The 22,702-nt window shown below is 40.2% G+C and overlaps 1 protein-coding gene and 1 pseudogene across 7 annotated transcripts in view; one reads left to right on the top strand and one right to left on the bottom strand.

Annotated features, from left to right (window-relative positions):
• The window catches only part of FAM184A (family with sequence similarity 184 member A), a 117,738-nt gene that overhangs the window by 70,001 nt on the left and 25,035 nt on the right, over nucleotides 1-22,702 (bottom strand). The window lies entirely within an intron of this gene.
• LOC309667354 (spindlin-1 pseudogene) lies at nucleotides 1,931-8,970 on the top strand (annotated as a pseudogene). The gene has a single exon. The product of its transcript is annotated as a spindlin-1 pseudogene (transcript).

Below are 22,702 nucleotides of genomic sequence, written 5' to 3'. Positions count from 1 at the left end.
GGCCATCAGCAGCTTCTCTCCACTGGCCACAGATGATGGTCTTCACCGTGGTGAGGCCAGCGTCAGGCAGTCTTCCCAGTGTGTCTGTCTCACGACAGACTCAGCCACTCAGCAACCATGAGCAGACCCTGTCATCACTGCTCCTCAGGGTGATGTTTTTCCTTATCTCTTGCTTATTCGAAAATTCTGGATATTTGTTCACTTTCCTTTTCTGATCAATGCCAGAGACAGTCAGACAGACCAACAGAAGAGAGAGAGAGAGAGAGAGAGAGAAACTCACCCTCAGAGTATATAAGCACTACATGAGGCACCGACTACTTAACAAAGAAAAAAAGGAGCAATCTCATATTCGACAATTTTTTTTAAAGTTCTAGTACAATTAATTTATGATAAACAATATATAGTGGAAAATAGCCTCTTCAATAAATGGTGTTGGGAAAACTGGACAGCTACATGCAAAAAAAAAATAATCAAACTGGACTACTTTCTCACACCGTATACAAAAATAAACTCCAAGTGGATTTAAGACTTAAATGTAAGATGTGAAACCACAAAACTCCTAGAATAAAATGTAGGTAGTATGCTTTTTGAGATCAGTTTTAACAATATTTTTTTGGATATGTCTCCTCAGCCAAAGGAAATAAAAACGAAAACAAACAAATGGGACTACATCAAACTAAAAAGCTTTTTGCACAGTGAAGGAAACTCAACCAAACAAAAAGGCAGACTACTGAACGGGAGAAGATATTTGCAAACAATCTATCTGATAAGGGGTTAATATTCAAAATGTACAAATAACTCATACAACTCAACATCAAACAAACAACCCGATTAAAAAATGGAAAGAAGACTTGAATGGACATTTTTCCAAAGAAGACATACAGATGGCCAAGAGACATATGAGAAGATACTCAACATCACTAATCATCAGGAAAAGGCAAATCAAAACCTCAATGAGATATTACCTAACACCTGTCAGAATGGCTATTATCAAAAAGACAACAAATAACAAGTGCTGATGAGAATGTGAAGAAAAAGGAACCCTTGTGCACTGCTGGTGGAAATGCAAATTGGTGCAGCCACTATGTACCGACGCACAGTGAAAGCAGTAAGAAGGTTCCTCAAAGAATTAAAAATTGAATTACCATGCAATGCAGCAATTCTATTCCTGGGTATTTTTCCAAAGAAAACAAAAACACTAATTCAAAAAGATATATGCACCCCTATGTTCATTGCAGCATTGTTTACAGCAGCCAAGATATGGAAGCCACCTAAGCGCCCATCAATATGTGACTGGATAAAGAAGATGTGGTACACCCACATACCCACCCACCCACACACACACAATGGAATGTTACTCAGCCCTAAAAAATGAAATTAAAAACAATTTTATTTTATATTGGAGTATAGTTGATTAACAATGATGTGTTAGTTACAGGTGTACAGCAAAGTGATTCAGTTATACCCATACAAGTATCCATTCCTTTTCAAATTCTTTTCCCATTTATGTTATTACAGAATATTGAGCCAAGTTCCTTGTGCTATACAGTAGCGCCTTGTTGGTTATCTATTTTAAATATAGTAGTGTGTACATGTCAATCCCAAACTCCCAATCTATCCCTCCCCTCCTGCATTTTCCCCCTGGTAACCATAAGTTCGTTCTCTAAGTCTGTGTTTCTGTTTTATAAATAAGTTCATTTGAAACTTATTTACAAAATGAAATCTTGCCATTTGAGACAACATGGATGGACCTAAAGAGTATCATACTAAATGAAATAAACCAGACAGAGAAAGACAAATACCATATCATTTCATATATGTAGCATCTAAAAAAACAAAACAAAGAACAAATAACAAAACAGAAACAGACTCACAGATACAGAGAACAAGCAAGTGGTTGCAGGGCAGGGCGGGGCGGGGTGGGGGGGTGGTGAGTGAAATAGGTGAGGGAGGTTAAGAGGTACAAACTCCCAGTTACAAAATAAACAAGTCGTGGGCATGAAATGTACATCATGGGGAATATAGAAAATATTGTAATAACTTTGTATTATGTCAGATGGTAACAGACATCATTTTGTAACATATAGAAATACCAAATCACTATGTTGTGCACCTGGAACTAATGTAGTGTTGTAGGTCAGTTATACTTCGATTAAAAAAACAGATCTCATACATTTAAAACAAAGGAAGAACTTCCCTGGTGGCGCAGTGGTTAAGACTCTGCGCTCCCAATGCAAGGGGCCCGGGGTTCAATCCCTAGTCAGGGAACTAGATCACACATGCCACAACTAACAGTTTGCATGCCACAACTAAGGAGACCATGAGCCACAACTAAGGAGACCATGAGCCGCAACTAAGACCCAGCGTGACCAAATAAATAAATATTAAAAAAAAAAGCAGCCCTAAACACAGGAAGAATATGTTTCTATAATTCTGTTTTTATTATTAAACCCTTAGATACAATTAGCAAAAGGTTACTTGGTCCTTAAGCCACCAAAGTTAAAGAATATTGAAAAGAGTCTCTCAAACTTCTCAACAACAGTGGGTTATTGACCTCTGCCATATAGGGTCTGTTCTATCTGTTCTAGAGCAATAACACAGACCAGAGAACTCTGCACCTCAACTTACATTCAATGGCACTCCCAGACCAGCCTTACAAGTAAATGTTTCACAAATTATTAAATATAACTGATGAGCTCTAAGTAGCTAACTCAGAGAATCTAATGTTTCTATAAAATGGTTCACTTTTTGGAACCTGATAATTATTAGCATCCTTAAGGGCATGTTAATGAAATGCATTTAAAATGTGTTTTAGAGGTGATGAAGTTGCACAAATCCATCCATATTTTCTTCCTATTCTACTGATGATCAATAATAGCATGTATTTATGCTACCTAGGTTATAGGATTAATCATTGCAATGTAAGAAAAGTTTATAGAACTGAATTCAAGAACCAGCCCCAAGCAGCTCCATGCTAGCAAAATGAAGTGGAAAAAAATAAAATGAGAAGGTCACAAATGACCATTCATCCTGAAGAAAAAAAAACAAGAAGCAAAACCCACAGAACATCATTTAGTGTAAAATAAGTGTCTGAAAGAAAAAAATCCCAAACTCATACAGCACTAAGCATGTGCATGCGTGCGCACATGTGCGTGCACACACACACACACACACACACTCACTTTCTTTTTTCTGAACCATCTGAACATAAGTTCCAGGTACTTGTCACCCCTAAATACTTCAGTATATATTTCCTAAGATCAAAGACAATAGCACTATTACACCCAAGAAGTTCAGCCTAATGGAATATTAACTAATATACAGCCTATATTCAAGTTTACCAAATTATTCCAATAATAAAATTTATAGCAGCTTTTCTCTATCAATGCAGATCCAATCAAGGATCCCACATTGTACTGAGTCTTCAGTCTCCTTTAATCTGAACACTGACATTTTTTAAGAGACCGGGCTGGCTGTCTTGTAGAATACATATGATACAGACTCACAGAATTATGTCAGGTTCCTCTTTGTGGAAATTTTATGTTGTGCTTTCTCAATCTATCCTATTGGTGATTAGAGTACTTAATACCACATTATGAGGGCACATTTATCAGTCTTCTTTTCAAATATTACTCTTCCCCAACCTTCTTCCAACCCACTGTTCCTTTTTCATGATGTCCTACTCAGTTTAAAGAAACGAGAAAAAAATGACAAAACGAATTTAATTTTGTTTAAAAAGGTTTAGTCCCTATGAAAACCCATCCTACCTATATGTGGCAAGCCCTCCAAAGGGGCTGCCTGAAGAGTAAGAGCTCCCCCTGTGGGCTACCTGTCCAAAGGCCAAGCTTGAACTGCTCGTAACTTTGAGGGGATTTTTTAAAGAGGCTGAGAGAACGGTGAAGAAACAAGGCAACTGGCAGGCTAGGTATTTAGAGAGAATTTTAACAGTCCTTTTAACCCATATTCTCACAAAATATTAAGCCACATATTCATTTGCCATTAATAACTATGGAACTGGATCTACCAGGAAGATTCACAGAGTATCTGTAGTTCAAGGTGAGTGGAAGGGGAACACTTGCTACCCATATACAGTAGTTTACTCCTGGCAATGAATTACTTCCATGTTTTTATTTTCTTGGTCCAGTTTCTTTTGTTATAAGTCAGAAAAAAAAATTTAAAAACAAAGGCTGTTCTTCATTCATTATGTAATCAAATTAATCCCAACAACAGACTTATGTCCAAATAAAACATTTACGAAGCAGTTAACAAAATAAAAAGCTCATCTGGATTTATTTAAGCCAAAGGCACTATAAAACCCTAGATTAAAAAGACCTTTGGGTAGTACGGCCCGTCCGGCCGGGTCCGGCCCGGGAGGCTCGGCCGGTGCAGTCGGAGGGCGCAGGGCGCGTGCGCCGTGCGGCCGGGGGCGGGGCAGCGCCGTCTGGCTCGGTCGGGCAGGGGCGGGCGGGAGCTCGGCGCGGGACCGCAGGGCCAGCGGGCTGCCGACGGTGGCCTAGGTGGCTGGCAGAGTACTTAGGATTTCACGTATTTTTGCTGAACTTATTAAAAAAAAAAAAAAAAAGGGCGCTGGGATGATGGATTAACAAGAACATTGAAATCCTGTGAAAAGTTTCAAATTGGAGCACACTGAATTTTCATCCTAGTCCAGCAGCTCTGCTGCTCACTTAAATACAGATGAATGAAGACCCCATTCGGGAAGACACGTGGCCAGCGGTCCAGAGCTGATGCAGGCCATGCTGGTGTATCTGCAAGCATGATGAAGAAACGAACATCCCACAAAAATCACCGGACCAGTGTGCGGCCGAGCGAACCTGTTTCCCAGCCCCGGAGGAACATCGTAGGCTGCAGGATTCAGCATGGGTGGAAAGAGGGGAATGGCCCCATCACCCAGTGGAAAGGAACCATTCTGGACCAGGTGCCTGTAAATCCTTTGTATCTTATAAAATACGACGGATTTGACTGTATTTATGGACTAGAACTTAATAAAGGTGAAAGAGTTTCTGCGCTTGAAGTCCTCCCTAATAGAGTTGCAACATCTCGAATCAGTGATGCACACCTAGCCGACACGATGATTGGCAAAGCAGTGGAGCACATGTTTGAGACGGAGGATGGCTCTAAAGACAAGTGGAGGGGAATGGTCTTAGCACGCGCCCCTATAATGAACACATGGTTTTACGTCACCTATGAAAAAGATCCTGTCTTCTACATGTACCAGCTCTTAGATGATTATAAAGAAGGTGACCTTCGCATTATGCCCGATTCTAATGATTCACCTCCAGCAGAAAGGGAACCGGGAGAAGTTGTGGACAGCCTGGTAGGCAAACAAGTGGAATATGCCAAAGATGATGATGCTAAAAGGACTGTCATGGTCATTCATCAAGTAGAAGCCAAACCATCTATTTCAGCAAGTTTGATGATGAGTTCCATATTTATGTCTACAATTTGGTGAAAACATCCTAGATGTCATCACGAACTTTGCCAAATTTGTGGAACTATTAAATGTATAATTTGTAGACATAAAGACTTGATTGCTTTCCAGTTTAATGAAAGCTTAAATGTCCCTGTGAACCCACAATCTCTGCCAGCAGAACTGTTTTTGTTCTGAATAGTACAGATTTATGTGAACACAAAGCATTTTGCGTAAGGAACTCCTTCCTCTTAAAAGAAGTCTGTCTGTTTGGAAGGGAGTTACAGGCAATTCTGGTAAAAGTTAAGCTAGTATCACAGTCATTTAAAACTGCAGTAGATCTTATCCACTTTCCCCTTCATTCTTAACACTCTTATTCTGCTGCCACAGTGCAAGCATAGTTTGATATTTTTGTTATTCCTTTTTTTGAAATATATATGTATCTATATCTACCTACCTACCTGTATCTGTGTGTATACATACATAATGTATATATACATACACACAGATCTGTATGTACACACACACACACTTCATGGGCAGTCCTTTCTTTGTGGGTTGGAGTGGGGCTTACATAATTTTCTCCAGTTTAACAGGAGTGCTGACCCAAGCCATTTGTATTCAGTGTATTTAGTGTATTACTGCTGTTTATTCAAAATTAAATTCGGGCACAGGAAGCGCATCGGGACATTCAGCTTGTTTTGAAAGTCAAGTTCAGAGCACCATTTCAGTCTGGAGGCTTTAAACTGTAAATTCAAATATGAATCACCTGTGAACATTTAATGACACACACATTAGAATTTTACGAAACAGAAATCTGGGTAAAAGGCTGCCTTTAATTCTAAGCTTTGTACATTATTTGTTTACATTTTTTATTATAAATACTGCTTTTTAAGCAAAGCCCAGGTACTTGGTCCACATAGTGTAATGCAGGTGTATTTTGAATGGCACATTTGGTCCATTATTTGCACAAATTAGTAATCTGGATTTTAGTACATGGATTTAAAAGGCAACAGTATATCAGTGGTTTCTGTGTATTTGGTAAGTTCCTGGAAGAACACAGTGCTTTTATATTAGAAATGTAAGTTTAAGAATGGCGGTGTTGCCTTTTAACAAGTTCTCTGGGATACCTTTATTTTTATTACTATTATTACTGATATATGATTATGGTCAGAAGGCTTTTCCCCCTCGGCTTTTCCCCTCAAAGAATGCCTAGACAAATAACAGCTTAAATTCCTGACATGTTTTGTGGTGCTGTATGTTCTTGCTCATGGTGTGCTGTTGATGTAGATTCATTCCATTTGGTGGATCTTGCCACATCAGGGTCAGTCACCTGCACTGGCTTGTGTGTGTGACTGATAGCAGCCCTTAGCCATTGAATCCTTTCCTGCAAGTTGTCCTTAACTAAAATAGAACTGCAAAAGTGGTTCGTTTAGAAGCAAAACGTCAGTTTATCACTTTATTTTGGATGATCCCTGGCAGTTTGAAAGCTAGGAGAAAGATGGTTTGTGAAACCAGTCTTGTGGAGATTGAAAATCTTACCTAAGATTTGGGCAGAAAGCTTAAATGCATATGAATCTCAGCCAAACACCAGGTCTGTGTGACGTCTGTCATGGCTGTTCTTGATGTTAAGAGATCCTGTAGTTTCAAGGCCGCGCTATGCGAGGTTTGTGTGATGCCCATTTTCGCCTTCAGGAAGGCTGTGCCTTGTTGTGCTGGTGGGTGGTAACCTCGCGCACCATGTAAATACAGCACCCCAGTTCTCTCCAGCGTGCCCAGTGCCTCACCGAGGGCAGCCAGGGGTGAGCTTCTCCATGCAGTGGGTACCCAGGTCTTAGATGTTCCTCCTGTGCTTGAAACAAGTGTCATGCTACAGATCTGTCATCTGTTCTCGCGGTGGCTCTTGTAAGAGTTCCTGCATGTGAATCTCAAGGCTGAGCCGAGCTCCCCGTGCCCAAGTGGACACGTGTGGCCCAGAGAGGGAGTTGTCCAGTGTGCACTGCATGAACAGGACACAGTGACTTCAGACTGAAAAACAAAGTCCTTTGGAGGTATCCTGAGGGTTGGGTCAGTTGAAACATTTCTGGCATTACTTAATGACTTGCATTGTAGTTTTTCTGCAAGTACCTTTAGCAACTTTTAATACCATGTGATCTCTCTAGATGAATGTGACGTGTGATTTATTATCATCATTATTTTAATCATTGTTCCATTTATCGCCTTTAGGGTTGAAGGAAGGGGAAGGGTTTTTTTGTTGTTGTTTTTCCTTTTTTTTTCCCATCCTTTTTTCTTTTGGTGGCTTAAACCACACTTCCTGACGCCGTGACTAACTCTGCTCCCCAGCTGAGTATTTCAGCCTTCGTCTAGGCTCATGTTTCAGATCTGCATGCACTGCTTGCATTTTCCTGGTATCGGAATGTTGGTTCCTTGTCCTAGGAATACGACACTAATTTCTAAAATTATCATGGGACTTGTGACAACACAAGACATGAAACTCTGTATAAAATGTATTGGCCTTTCTCACTGACCTGCTACAGTATCATTGTGTGTGTGTGCGTGCGTGATGTCTGGATGCCATGTAAAGCTTCAAAGGAAAACCTTAAAAGCAGACCACCCTTTTTTTGCATGCTCTATTCTAAGTAGAATGTTCAATGTAACTAACTAAAATTGCATGTTAAATATATTTCGGTTTTTTTCTTTTCTATCTGTTTTTATTTGTTTTCAGTTTCTGTATATTTGCTTAATTCTGCTGTTTTACTGGCTGTAGGATAAAGATGCACTGGTGAAGCAAATGCAGTGCCAACAGAAGGTGATTTTCCAGTTGTGTATGTCATGCAGCATTTGAAGGGACTGTGCATTCTTAAAACAATCACGGTTGCTTCTAAACCAGATTTCCTTTCTATTATTGTTTTAAGTGCCAAACCCCGAAATGCATTGGTATTGAATCTCTGAACGCTGTGGACCCATTAGAAGACTGTTTTGACTGTCACAAATTGCAGTGCCTGAAAACATTCTTGAAGCTGATTGTCTTAAAAAAAAAAAAAAAAGAAAGTTCTCCAAAGACACAACAGAAATTATTGTAACAAAATAATTATGGTCGAAATGTCTGTGGTTCCTTGGAAATGCTGCGCTTTTTGTATTTTCCATCATTAGTGCAGTTTTAACGAATGTGTATAGTTCAGAGGTCTTCGTGTTCGCATTTTAAAATTAGGTAAATGACCTCATCTTTCAAGCTTGAATTCATTTTTAATTTTAATTTTATTTTATACAATGCGTAGACAGTTCCCTGTTCTCTGCATTTAGAAGTATAAACAATATAAATCTGTTAATTCTGTAATTTTTATAATTATGATGTAACTCTATCCTATCCTTAAAACATTTAAAACAAACCCTTTATGTACAAAAATAAATAAATAAAAATTAAAAAAAATAAAATAAAAAGACCTTTGAAATCCAATTGCTTTGGGAAAGAATCACCTTTAAAGATATGTTTGCTCTATGCATTTCTATAATGATTGTTAGAAAAGTCTTTTTAAAAATATAAAGTCTAATAACATTGGAGGTATTTTCCTTGATGGTAATAGAGAATACATCTGTTTCTCCAAGAAAAATTTAACTTGACTTTTGAAATAGCAAACAGAAGTCTTATTATAAGGCTTATTATTTAAGGTCCATGCAATGGGATCTGTGCTACCAAATCTTAACCAAAAACAACAACAACAACAACAACAAAAATCAATCAACAAATTTTGAGTGAATGCCTTACTATGTTCTCAGCACTTTTATATATGCATTATGATAAAGAAAAGTATAAATGTTCGTACTTAATCTTACTTAAATAGAACTGCTTAACACACACACAAACTAACGGCAGACAATTTTAGATAATACACGTAAAGTGCCAAGCTGTTGAGTACAGAATACTGTATACATAGCATGAGAGGTTTTCAGTAGAGGAACTGGATGAAGACTGCAGTAAACAGAAAGGCTTGAAAGGACAAAGGCCGGTGGAGAGAACTGTGAAGAAAGCAACCTGAGTTAAGGCACAAGACAGGAATGGTTTTGGTGGGTGGCTGGTGTGGTCAGATAATCCTGAACAGAGAGACGCGTGAGTGCCAGGGAAAGCCAGATAGAGTCAAAGAGTTCCTGGTGATGAGTTTTGTCCCTGCAATTTAACTGGGAAATGAGTCTCTCAAAGAATTTTAAGAGATTTAGAATCTATACATATTTTTCTGTCTGTTTGCTCACAGTGGTGCTGGACAATGATTCTAAGACAGACATTTCTTTTCCCCCGCATTTAAACATCTCATAAGTTGAGAAGAATCTTATAATCAATTGTGTATCACAGATGGACAGCATTTTTTCCTTCTAAGTGGTACATAAAATAATGATGCATCTTAAAAATCAACCACCACCACGAATCAAGAGTGCTATGAAGCCATTAGGAAAAACGAATGAGTAAAGTCTTTTATGTTTAAAGTAGAACATAATCAATTCTCAATTCTACAAAAAATTGTCTGAACCTCTTGCTCACAAGGAACAGAAGAAACCTGAGGGTCTACAGTAGGAAGGCGCAGGAACAAGTCTAAATTGAGTCCTCACAGAAAGTGAAGATTGAGTCCAAGCCAGAAAGACCAGAGGATATAAAGCAAATGCAGAAATAGTAAATTATTCGTCAGAGTACAAGCTGTAAAAACCTAAGACCTGGGAGAGAGAAATGCCATTGAAAAGCAAGCTGAATTGTCTAGCAGAGTGCTAGAAAACACGGGGTAAGACCAGGGGCTGATGATAAAGAGGTTGTTTCCAAGTTTGTCAAGAGCAGTTAAGTCCTCAGGTCATCACTTGTACCAAGCAGACAGTTAACCCTCCTCTATGCTGGTAAAAAAACAGAAGAGAAGTGAACTGGGAAAATGAGCTGGAGCAGTTCCAGCCTGGGGAACCAGAGGAGGGCAGGTGATAAGGAATGAAACTAAGAGCAGAGAATTCAGTGAAAATCTAATGAGCCACGGACTGTGAGACGATATTTGCAAAAGACATCTGATAAAGAATTGCTATCCAAAATATACAAAGAACTCTTAAAACTCAACAATAAGAAAATGAATAACCTGATTAAAAAATGGCCAAAAGATCTGAACAGACACCTCACCAAAGAAGATATGCAGTAGTAAATAAGCATATGAAAAGATGCTCAACATCACATGTCATGAGGGAATTGGAAATTAAACAATGAGTTACCACTATACACCTGTTAGAATGGCCACAATCCACAACACTGGCAACATCAAATGCTGGTGAGGAAGTGGAGCAACAGGAATGCTCATTCACTGCTGGTAGGAATGCCTTTTAAAGTGGCTGCACCATTTTGCAGTTTAGCAGTTTCTGACAAAACTAAATGCTCTCTTACCATATGATCTAGCAACCTTCCTATTTGGTATTTACCCAAATAAGTTGAAAACTTATGCCCACATAAAAACTAGCACATGTATGTTTTATAGGAGCTTTATTCATAATTGCCAAAACTTGGAAGCAACCAAGTTATTCTTCAGTAGATGAATGGATAAATAAACTGTGGTATCTCCAGACAATGGGATATTATTCAGCACTAAAAGGAAATGAGCTATCAAACGATGAAAAGACATGGAAGAAATTTAAATGCATATTATTAAGTAAAAGAAGCCAATTGAAAAGGGTACATACTGTATGTATATGACATTCCGGAAAAGACAAAGCTATGGAGACAGTAAAAAGATCAGTGGTTGCCAAAGAGGAGGGAGGGATGAAAAGGCAGGGCACAGAGGATCTTTAAGTCGGTGAAAGTGTTCTGTATGATACTATAATAGTAGGTACATGTCACTACACAGTTGTCAAAATCTATAGAATATACAGCACTAAGAGTGAACCTTAATGTAAACTATGTATTTGGGGTGATTATGTGTCAATGTAGGTTCATCAGTTAACAAATGTATCCATCTAGCGCAGGATGTTGATAGTGGGGAAGGCTGTGTCCATTAGGGGAGAAGGGTATGTGGGAATTCTGTACTTTCTGCTCAATTTTTCTGTGACTCTAAAATGGCTCTAAAATATAAAGTCTATTAATAAAAACTGCATCCTGAACAGTAAGTCCCCATTCCCCTCCCCTCCCTAGATTCCAAATGCCAGGAGTTAGGCTTATAACACGTCCCTGGCAGCAAACTAAAGAACCCTCTGGAGGCAGTGAACCACTCAAAGAAAAAAACCTAATCATAATGACATTTGGGTGTGTGTGCTCAATTAAAAAAATCATCTGAGGGGCTTCCAGTTTCTATGCAGGATGTAGAAAGATGGAAAGAGCAATGTTCCCCAGAAACAACTAAAAATACCAAACAACCTACAAAATCATAAGTTTTCTTGAACCTACCAAACAGCTGAAATCACAACACAACCTCCTGGCTTTAAATCTAAGACAAGTCTCCCAGGGCACACAGGACACAAACTTACGGCAGAGCACAGACGTAAGATGAGGATCTCATACAAGTGAGTAAGAAGAATTCAGCTAAAATTTATAACAAGCTGTTAAAGGCAGAGCATGGGTTTAGTTAAACTACTCCACAATATTGCTGCCTCAGCATCCATTCTGTGTGGCCAATCGGCCTGCAGGGCCTTGAACTGATACTATCCTCTCCATCTAGCATGCATGCCCTCGAAAACAGCCCACAGGCTCATAAGTAAATGTAAGTTCCTGATGTGACTCCCCCAGCTGCCCTGGTGATCATCAGTCTCCCCCACCTCCCAGGGTCTTCCTCTTGTGCCCCTTAGATAAAAACAGGCCCCTGAGAAGCTTACCAACCACCTCCCCCTCCTTTTTGGTTTGAATTGACCAATCTGGCCTTAGCCTGGGACCCCCCAAAGTACTCCCCCAGGATCCACCCTGATCGCTGCCTACACCCTGCCTTAACCTCCCTCATGGCCCCTTAAGGTGTGCCATGTACCTCCTCCAGGACCTGTAAAGTAATAAACTCGATTTCAATACTCTTGTGGTCTTTTATTGAACCATCCATCACCCCACGGCTCTACTTAACAAATGTTAATTTAACAAAGTTACAACAATGGGCAAGTGTGAGAACATAGAACCCACGAATGCCACAGGCAAATGGGATTGCGCACACTCACAACCTCTTAGCCATGACCTCAGTGGGTGACCACACGAAAGACTGGAGACAGGGCAGAAGACAAGAGAAAGCCTCCCTCCATGCAACAGGCCAGCCAGCCTCAGCTGAAAAAGCACAAAACCCCACCCAGATCCTTATCATCTAAGGAACAAGAGCCATAAGCTACCCGGGTAAGAGCAACAAACCTTGTTTCGCCATTGGCCCTACCTCCCCCCTCCCCCCAGGGCACAGCTGATAACCAACTGAGTCTGGGGAAAGAGAAAAAGAGTAAAACCTTTTGGGCAAGGGTGAAAATGAAAACAAAACATATCAAAACTTCTTAGATGCAGCTGAAATGGATTGGCAAACTGCAGCTTGTTTTTTATAAATTTATTTATTTTTGGCTGCGTTGGGTCTTCCATTGCTGCGCGTGGGCTTTCTCTAGTTGCAGAGAGTGGGGGCTACTCTTCGATGTGGTGCGCAGGCTTCTCGTTGCGGTGGCTTCTCTTGTTGCGGAGCGTGAGCTCCAGGCGCACGGGCTTCAGTAGTTGTGGCACGCAGGCTCAGTAGTTGTGGCGCATGGGCTTAGTTGTTCCGTGGCATGTGGGATCTTCCTGGACCAGGGCTCGAACCCATGTCCCCTGCATCGGTAGGCGGATTCTTAACCACTGCGTCACCAGGGAAGCCCTGCATCTTGTTTTATAGATAAAGGAACACAGCCATGCTCAATACATTCATTAACGTATTGTCTATAACTGCTTTCCCACTATAATGGTAGAGATGAGTAGTTGCCATAAACTACATTGAAAGAGAAGAAAGACTTCAAATCAATAATCTAAATTCTCATCTTGAAGAAGCAGAAGAAGCACAAACTAAACCCAAAGCTAGCAAAAGGAAAGAAATAGTAATTAGAGTGGAGATAAATGAAATAGAGAATACAAAACAATAGAGAAAAATTAATGAAACCAAAAGTTGGTTCTTTGAAATGATCTACAAAATTGACAAGCCTTAGGGATATCCACCCACTTTCACCACGCTATTTGACATCGTACTAGAAGTCCTAACCAGAGCAATTAAACAAGAAAAGGAAATACAAGGGTTGGCTTCCCTGGTGGCGCAGTGGTTGAGAATCTGCCTGCCAATGCAGGGGACACAGGTTTGAGCCCTGGTCTGGGAAGATCCCACATGCCGCGGAGCAACTGGTCCCGTGAGCCACAGTTACTAAGCCTGCGTGTCTGGAGCCTGTGCTCCGCAACAAGAGAGGCCGCGATAATGAGAGGCCCACGCACCGCGATGAAGAGTGGCCCCCACTTGCCACAACTAGAAAAAGCCCTCGCACAGAAACGAAGACCCAACACAGCCATAAATAAATAAAATAAATAAACCCAAAAGTTTAAAAAAAAAAAAAGAAATACAAGGGATCTAAAGTTGAAAGGAAGAAGTAAAACCATCATTATTCACAGATGGCATGGTTTGAATTGTAGAAAATTCCAAATAATCCACAAAAAACTATTAGAGCTAATCAATTCAGCAAATTTGCATAATACAAGATTAATACACAAAATCAGTAGTGAATGAGCAATAATCTGAAAAGGAAATTTAAAAGGAAATGACATAGGTTCCAGAGATGTGACTTGCATGCCCCAAATAATTTAATATTAACAGGTAAGAGTCTGAAGTTTGCAAATGTGAAGAAAAAAAGCCTTGTGGTCCATACTCTGGGAATTGCATATAATTTTTAGTTTATCTAATCTATATTGCAATTTCTGGAGACTGACACTTACTGACATCTTTAATGTGTGTGGTAATTTGGAATTATAGCATTTTATTTTTTCTCAAAATTGTATGGGATTGATCTGAACCTAGCTCTGTACATTGAGATATACTACATAGGTAAACATCATCTATCACACATATTGAAATAGAAAAAGGGGTTGACAAGGACCACAATTCTAGCGACCTCTTCTAAACTGAAATATTTTAACGACATCTCCTTGCTCTCAAAGTCATATGGGTTCTCCAATTCCTGCCCTTCCATCCATTGCAAGAATTGCAGACATTCTCAGGCATAAGGGAAGTGAAACCATAAGTGACATTCCTTCCTTCATCTACTCATCTTTCATGGCTCTATGGTCAAAGAACCATCTCAAAGACCCATGGAAAAGAAAATTAGCTCCTAATTACAAAGAAGTTAGGAAACCCTTGCTATATTGATAAAAATAAATCAAGAGTAAAGGAAGGCTTGCTCCTCTCTTCCACTCACCAACATAAAATGCTATTACTGTCCATGAGTCTCTCAAAACCTCTGCTTTTTTTGTTTTATTCTTCTAATTAGATCAAGGAAAGAGACCCTAATAGAAACTAGCCTTTTTTTTTTAACCACTTACTGGCTTCTAGTTGTTTCTCCTCCTCCTAGCTGCTGAGCAGCTTACATGATCATCTCATAGGGCTGGCTCTTGCTCAGGTCTCCTCAAAAAGCCACTCTGGCATTACTCCTTTCCCCACCAAATCCTATTTCTCCAGTAGAAAAATCACCCACAGGGACTTCCCTGGTGGCACAGTGGTTAAGAATCCACCTGCCAATGCACGGGACACGGTTTCGAGCCCTGGTCCGGGAAGATCTCACATGCCGTGGAGCAACTAAGCCCGTGAGCCACAACTACTGAGCCCTGGTGCCACAAATGCTGAAGCCCGTGCACCTAGAGAAGCTCCACAACAAGAGAAGCCATCGCAACGAGAAGCCCACGCACAGCAATGAAGACCCAATGCAGGAAGGAAGGGAAGAAAGGAAGGAAGGAAGGAAGGCTTAAGGAAGGAAGGAAGGAAGGAAGGAAGGAAGGAAGGAAGGAAGGAAGGAAGAAAGAAAGAAAGAGAGAGAGAGAGAAAGAAAGAAAGATCACTCACAAACCAACAGTGGAGCAATGACTTAACAAAACAGGACACTTCTGCAGCTTGGACTTGGAGGAATCAGAATAGTAGTGGAGAGGGAATGTGGAGTAGGCTACAAAAACGGCAAAGGAGACCAGAGTGCCTGCCATCCTCATTCACAGACAGACGATGCGTAAGGCACCACAATGAATTTAGTAATGAGAATGGCAAATAACAAAGCTGCAACAAAAAAGATTTCCTGTATTTTCAAGTTCAACTCAAACTATCTTCTCAAATACAATGAAGAACAATTGTTTTTTTAAAAAACATTTATACTGTAAAAATCTGGATTAGGGAAGTAGATAAGTATTTCATAACTAATTATGTTTTTCTCTGAACCTTTGCCAATACTCGTGTTCTCCCTGGAATGTCTTCCTCTTGTTATGTCCAATTATCAAAAACTATCTTTTTAAAAAGTTGTATGTTCTATATATTTCCTGATTACTAAAGTAATCTTTGTGCCATGTAGAAAACTTGAAAAGTATTGGGTTGGCCAAAAAGTTTGTTCGGACTTTTCCACAAGATGTCATGGAAAAACCTGACTGAACCCAAACAAACATTTAGGCCAACCCAATAGAATAGATAAAAACAACAACAACAACAAAAAACAAAGGAAAAAATATTTGTCACCCTTTATCCTATTACAATTGTTACTTTTTTTTTTTTTTTTGCACCTCTCTCCTTATAACAGAATTTTATAAGAGATTGGATATAGGGAACAAAGTACAAAGAAGAATAAAAATCACACTAATATTTGTAACCTGAGGAGTCAGAAAAAGAGTTGTATCTATGATGGAAAAGGTATACTTTGTAAAGTTAATTGTACCAAGTTGATCCTCAGATGAACAGACAATTTTGTAGTAATTGTTATGCCCACCAAATAAAAAATTACCGAAATACACCATAACTATGCACCATAGTTTTTTATGATACCCATCCAATTTCCTGTATTATTGCTCTTCTCCATTTCTACTTTTCTTCTCAAAGGAATTTCAGTCAGAGACATGCATAATATATAATACACTAATCAATATTGTCAAAACTGAATTGGTAAGTCTATGTAAAAGTACTTTTAAATCTACCATAATATCACCTCTATTCCAACCAGCGTATGAATCCTAGGGAGACCTACAATATGTAGGTTCCTATAATATTTTGAACATATCTCTACCATGGTACTTATTTAACATGATATAATATATCCCATCCCCATAAAAATCTATTTTTTTTCCTATATTAGAGCCTTTGCAATAACTGGATATATAAGGTATCATATGTAAATGTGTATTGGGCAGTATTAGTGAATTGTTAACCAACATTTTAACTCATGTTCTAGAAGGCTTTGTATCAGATATACAAAACAGGATAATAATAATATTCCAAAGATCCTGTGCTGTGGAAACAGGATGAAGAGTAAAGTGTCATCAGCCAGGAAGAAGGAAGATGAAGCCAATGTAACATTCCAGCAGCTGACAAGTACCTTCTTTTCAGGAGGCCCAGGCAGGAAGCTGATTCTTCTACAATTTTCCTGCTTATTACTTCAAGAAGCAGTACATCAAAAGCATGAATTCCCTGTGCCGCATATCAAGAGAGTGAAGCCATTACGACTGGCATGTCTCCAGTATTTGGGAGAAGCCACGTCGGACCCCAACCCTACTTTTTTTTTTGCCCCAGCCCTACTCTTACATACTCCAATAATGTGCCTCTGAATGGCCAGGAATGCAGAAAAGACATTAAGATATTAAGAAGAGCGAATGTCACTACAACAATTACCTGGTACATCACAGGATCCACAAGACTGTAGAATCTTTATTGGTAAGAACATTCTGCCACTGGATGGAGAGGTGGAGTTAGAATGGGAGGGCTATAGTGTGTTATCTTGTCTGGTCACAGGACTCAAATAAATAGGCTTTTGAATAAGGGCTTGGATGTCAGCAAAACTCAATAAGGTGAGTCATGTAAGACTGGAATAATATTATTCCATACAGCATACACTAAGCTCTTTAGAACCTGGTTGAATTTGGGGAGATACCCTCCTTGAAAAGTCAGAGCCTTCAGAGCCAGTGGCCCTATACAGAGGCCCAGGTCCCCAGACACCAGTGTTGAAGACTCAGGTCCTGAGCTGGGGTGTGGACTCCTGAATAGCTCCTGAGGTACAATCAGTCTCTCAGACTGGGCCCTCCACTATGTCAGCCCTTGACTAGCCCTTATGTCCTCTAAGTCACGTATTCCCTTGCTCAAGCATACTTCAAGGACTTAAAATAATATTCATTATCTGTTTTGGATGTAGACAACTATATTATATTTTTCTCATTTCCTCATTTTACACCTAAATATGCTATTTAGAATGAAAATATACAAATGTGTCACCTAAGAGTTCTTCCTTCTCTTTTCCTCACCTCCCACAAGAAGTCGTTGTTAAGTCCTATCAGTTATACTTCCAAAACATATCATGAATCTCTGCAGCGTTCTCCATCTCCACTGCAACCACCCTAGTGCAAGCCACCATCACCTCTGGCTCCAGAGCAAGGACCACTGCAGTGGTCTCTTCAATGACCTCCCGGCTCCCATTTACGCTGTGCTGCAATGCATTCCTCACTCAACAGCCAAAGTGGTCCTCTCAAAATATAAATCATAACTAACCCTTGCTTTCAACCCTCTAAGAGTTTTCCATCACACACATACAGGGGGAAAAAAGCCAAAATCCTTTTCTGTGGCCTTCAAAGTTGTACTTGATCTGGTCCCCACTCCTGACCTAAGCCTAAAGCCACTTTCACCAAAGGAATCAACAAACATACCACCAGAGACAGGTCAGGAAGCAGCAGTAGCTGAGAGAGACCAACTGTGCAGCTGTGTTGAGAGGTTTTGTGTAAAACTCATGGGGCATCTGAATTTCTATATACTGAGTTTTCTTAAAGGAAGTACCCCAATATAATGAATCAATCAAAAGTCAAGGTATCAACACTTTACAGAATTCAATAAACATGCCTTTCTTTGTACGTAATGGAGAACCAGTGAAGGATTTTAAGCAGAGAAATAACTTGATCTGACTTGCATTTTAGAAACTGAAATTCTGGTTGCCTTGTGGAGGATATATGCAATGGGAGGAGACTAAAGAACAGTCAAAATGCATCAAAATAACTCAGGAAACAGCCTGAGGTTCCTACACAAATCTTGATGGGGAGGGATGAGACCTGACTGAAGAGCTATTTAGGAGGTCATGCATAGCAAGAGAATCTGGTGGTTGATTCAAGGTGGGAGGAGAGATACCCTCTCCGAGTTGTTCAGTCTGTCAAGGAGGTTATGGACCTCTACAAATTTTATTCTAGCTTCAAGCAGGGCTCACATCTGACAAGTTACAGGGACTTGTATGGCACCCCTAACTGAGATTACTCACATGCTCTCCGCCCCATTGGCGATCTCTGGGCTGGGCTGGGATGTAACGCAGGAGCCTCTGACTCCAGGTCCACTGTTCCATTCTGAGCGTCTATCTTCCCAGCAGAGTGGGCACTTCTAAAAACACACCACCCAAATTTCTCTAGCCTTCACTACGGCTCGCTGTGCTGAACTATTTTCTACCCAACAACCAGAGGGCTGTTACACTCCCATTAATAACTTTTAATCACTACGGTGGTCATTCTCAACCTGATGTAGGGGTAGGACACAGTATAAGAATCAGCAAGTGCCCTTTTAAAAAACTACACACTCATTCCCCTCCCCTTTCAGATGGCTATCCACACACCCACCAAGGGGAGTGACTGATTGGAAAGATTTTTTTTTTTAATTTTTAAAATATTTATTTATTTAGTTTTGGCTGCATTGGGTCTTCATCGCTGCGCGCGGGCTTTCTCTAGTTGCGGCGAGCGGGGGCTATTCTTCGTTGTGGTGCGCGGGCTTCTCATTGCGGTGGCTTCTCTTGTTGCGGAGCACGGCCTCTAGGCGCACGGGCTTCAGTAGTTGTGGCACGCAGGCTCAGCAGTTGTGGCACACGGGCTTAGTTGCTCCACGGCATGTGGGATCTTCCCGGACCAGGGCTCGAACCCGTGTCCCCTGCATTGGCAGGCGGATTCTTAACCACCAGGCCACCAGGGAAGTCCCTGATTGGAAAGATTGAGAACTACCTGCTGCTTTACTAAATGCAAAGATAAGGGCCTATAAAATTAATTCAGTAATTAAAAAGAAGAAACACTATGCCAACCTATTCTATAAGAATAAGAATTATGAAACATAACAATAGTATCCTACACTGAGTTCCAAGAGAAGTTACTCTGTGTTTTTGAAATATTTTTTTCTGTTGTTTTTTACGATGACAAACATTTTCAGGTCTCAATTTATTTCTCAGCAGGAACTACATAGAGTTTAATGAAACGAACATTATGATGCTCTTCCTCCTGAGAAAACCTCAGTGCCATTCTGAAAGGATCTGAAGAAAGCTAATGAAATTCTAGAAAAGAGCTTGAAAGTTGTCAATATTCAAATTCTTTAGAGAAAAAATTCATATTAATGACCAAAACAAAAAAACCCACATATTCCTCTTTTTACCATCCTGTCTCTGCTTTTTTTATCAGCAAATTTTAAAGAAAATACTGTATGTAACCCTGAAAGGAAAGCTAAGATAAATGAGTGAATTACAATAAAATAAAGCAGGTTGGCTTAGTAATTAGATACAATAATCTAGATTTTTCCAAAGTGTGGCACAGGAGATGACTTTAAGTATTCAATATATTTATGTTAATGGTCCCTAGAAATAACACAGTAGTAGCGCATCAAATCTGTGAAGTCATATATTATTGCTTAAGATAAGATTAAAGCAGGCAGAGGAATTCACACAGACATCTTGTCTTACAGGTCCTATACTCAGGAATGCTCTTGCTCTGAGCCTGAGTAACTGAACAGTGTGACAATCCCTTTTAAAAAGATAACGACAAGATATAACTCACATACCATAAGATTCACCCTTTTAAAGTGTACAACTCAGTGGTTCTGAGTATATTCACAAGGTTGTATAACCGTTACCGCTACCTAATTCCAGAGTATCTTCGCCTAAAAAGAAACCCATAGCCATTAGTAGTTACTCCCACTTCCCGCTCCCCCACAGCCCCTGGTGACAGCTATCCACCCTTTGTCTCAACGGACTGGCCTATTCTGAACATTTCAGAGAATGGAGTCATATAATATGTGCCTTTTTGTGTCAGGTTTCTTTCACTTTTGATGTTTTCAAGGTTCATCTGTGTTTTAGCATGTATCAGTACTTCATTCCTTTTTTTTCTTATGGCCAAGTAAAATTCTACTACATACCACATTTTGTTACCCATTCATCAGTTGACGGACATTTGGGTTGTTTCCACTTTTTAGCTATTATAAGTAATGCTGCTCTGAACATTCGTGTACAAGTTTTTGTGTGGACATCTTTTCAATTTTCTTGAGTATATACCTAAGACTAGAATTGAGGGGTCACGTGATAACTTCACGTATGTTAACCTACTGAGAAACTGAAAAGCTATTTCCCAAGGTGACAACATCATTTTACAATCCCACCAGCAATGCATGAGGCTCCAATTTCTCCATACCTTTGCCAACAACTTACTGGCCACTTTTAAAATTATGGCCACCCCAGTGGGTGTGAAGTGGTTATCTCACTGTGGTTTTGACTTGCAGTTCCCTAATGACTAGCGATGGCAACCTAACTCCTTGAAAGTACACGTGGTACAGATAATACATCTCTCTGGTGTCCAATCTCATAGTCTACATTTCTTTCGGCATTACAACAAGCTCTTTTAGCCTCTACTACTCTCTGCGGTGGATGTGGTTTACTGCGGGCTTCTTCCACCCTTTCAGCCCTTGTCCTGACTGCCTCCCGAAAAGCCATGCCCTTTGTCTAACACACCTGCTCTCTTCTCCCTCCTACAAGGCCTGCAGTGCCCACTTCTTCTCTGAAGAGAAGCCTGGTCTTTATCATTTTCCTGCTCCCACCCAACGGCACATACTCAGCTTTACCTCAGAGAGCCCTGCCCTCACACCAGTAGCCTCCGTCAGTCCTAACTCTGCAGACTTCAGTTCTTCCCATTCTTTCAACTCCCTCTTCCATTTCCCAGTCTGACATTCCACATTTCCAAAGTCCTTCCTAATTTCTCCACATTCCAAACCACCTCTCCCTTTGACTCCAGCCTCCTCTGTGCCCCTCTGGTCCTCTCCATGTCTCCCCCTCCTGATACGCCTCACGCCACAAGCGCTACACCTAGCCCTTCACTGACCCTCTCTTCTAGGCACTATGAAATGTTATCCCACTCTTGTTCTCTACTCCCCACTTCTCACTATAGCCTGGAGTCTGTCTGCCATTTGAGTTGTAAGTGACTAAAAGCAATAATGGAAGAAAACCTTTTCCAATCGAAGTGCTGTGATGGTTAATTTTGTGTCAACCTGACTAGGCCATGGGGTACCCAGACATCTGGTCAAACATTATTCTGAGTATGTCTGTGAGGTGTTTCTGCATGAGATTAACATTTGAATTGGTAGACTGAGTAAAGCAGAGTGCCCTCCCTAACGTGGATGGCCTCACCCAATCAAGTGAAGACCTAAATAGAATAAAAAAGGCCGAGTAAGAGTGAACTTCTTTGTCCCATTTGAGTTGGCACATTTGTCCTCTCCTGCCCTTGGACTGGGCTCACCTGAGTCTCCAGCTCGCCGACTATAGATGTTGGGACTTTTCAGCCTCCATAATCATGTGAGCCAATACCTAATAATGAATCATATTTATATATCCTATTATATATTGCTAAAAGATAAACTGAGGGATATTTAAAATTTTAAGAGTTTATTTGAGAAAAAATTGAGTCGCATTGGGCAGTACCAAACCGGAAGTGATTAGGAACACTCCACCAACAGGAACTCAGGGAAGGGCTTTAATAGAGAAGAGGTGGAAGCAAAGCAAGGAAGTTATTTGATTGGCTACAGCTTAAAGCCTAGTTGGCTCTTTGTGATGGGTTCTCCTTAGGTTTAGATTTCATAATCTTGAGGCATTTACAGGCTTAGATTTTGGTTGGCTTACCTAGGCCACCATGGCATTACAGCCACCTTACTCTAAGAGCCACCTTGTTTAATTAACTTAACAATATCCTACTGGCTCTGTTTCTCTGGAGAAATCTGACTAATACTTAAGCCCTGGAAGCCCCTTGTCCCACGAATGGGTAAATAAGCAAAAAACATGCAGAGGAGTTTA

This window comes from Balaenoptera physalus, assembly GCF_965194825.1.
Source record: "Balaenoptera physalus genome assembly, chromosome: 9".
NCBI lineage: Eukaryota > Metazoa > Chordata > Mammalia > Artiodactyla > Balaenopteridae > Balaenoptera > Balaenoptera physalus.
Note: the sequence above shows the minus strand (reverse complement) of the source record. Positions and strands in the feature narration are given on the sequence as shown.